General features: G+C 42.7%; 1 pseudogene; it reads right to left on the bottom strand.

The window, feature by feature from the left end:
* Positions 1–4: 4 nt before the first annotated feature.
* LOC101657620 lies at positions 5–1,190 on the bottom strand (annotated as a pseudogene).

Below are 1,190 nucleotides of genomic sequence, written 5' to 3'. Positions count from 1 at the left end.
GTAATCATGGTAGACCTACTCCATAATTGAAATGGGAGCATTTTCCTCCTTTTTGGTTTTGTCTGACATGCATGTAATAGCCACTCATGTACCAAGAGATGAACATATTTCCCAGAGCACCAGCATTGCCCAGAGAATCCGGACATATGGGAGGTGGTGGGGGAATGATTGGTGGTTCAGAAGGAAATGGAGGCATCCAGCATGATAAGAAGAGTGGTGGTGGAGGGGGTGGTCCATTGAATTTGAGGCTTGACTTTCCTGGCTCCACCCCTGAGGTTTGCATTGGGGCTGGGGGAGGTAGAAAAGGTCCCATGGGTGTAGCTTTAGACTTGATCTTATTTGGTTTCTTTCCAAGCTACCTGGAGGAGCTCTCATGTTCATCAGTTGAAATTTGACTTTCATTTTTATTCTCCAATCATTCTGGTCTGTATTATTAACTCCTTCAAGGGTTGAGAAAAGTAGACAGATTTTGCTCCTCTCAGTTTCCATATCCAGTGTAAACCACAACACATATTTTCTCTTACAATCAATCAATTGAACTGATGGTAGCTGGGTCAATCTTCTCATCAAATGGCAGAATATTTATCACCAACTGTTCAGCACTTCAGTGGGGTCATGACATTATTTTTCTGGCTCTTTTTCTTCTCAGTGGGTTTTCTTTTAGCTATGCCTTTTGCTTTGTCTGTAGCTTCACACATTTCTCTATTAGCATGCTTACAAGAAGCCACAGCTTTATCATAGACTTTGATCAATGTTGCATCATCCCAAATGTCAGAGTTGTCATTCTGGCCAGTTCCACTGCATCTTCCCGCTGGGGGACGCCTCCACTGCCACCCATTGCCACGGCGAGTCCACTGCGGGAATCTCGGCATAAGCCTTGGTCTCTTATGAGTTGATTTTGGTCTTCTTTACATTGAGTTGTAATCTACACTGAAGGATGTAATACTTGAGCAAGTGCTCCTTACTTTCAAGAAGCAAGGTTAGGTCATCTGCATATCGCTGGCTATTAGTAAACTTGCTTCTAGTCCTGATGTCAAATCCTTCTTCATATAGTCCAATTTATCTGATTATCTTGCTCAGACACAGATTGAGTAAATATGGTAAGAGGATAAAACCCCGGCACACACAATTCCTGATTTTAAACCATGCAGATTTCCCGTCTTCTGTTTCACAACTGCATCTTGATCCAT

This window comes from Echinops telfairi, unplaced genomic scaffold (genome assembly GCF_000313985.2).
Source record: "Echinops telfairi isolate 266 unplaced genomic scaffold, ASM31398v2 ScPeMD7_5;HRSCAF=22, whole genome shotgun sequence".
In the NCBI taxonomy this organism is placed as follows: Eukaryota; Metazoa; Chordata; class Mammalia; order Afrosoricida; family Tenrecidae; genus Echinops; species Echinops telfairi.
The sequence above is the reverse complement of the archived record's forward strand: the minus strand, read 5'-3'. Positions and strand labels throughout refer to the sequence as shown.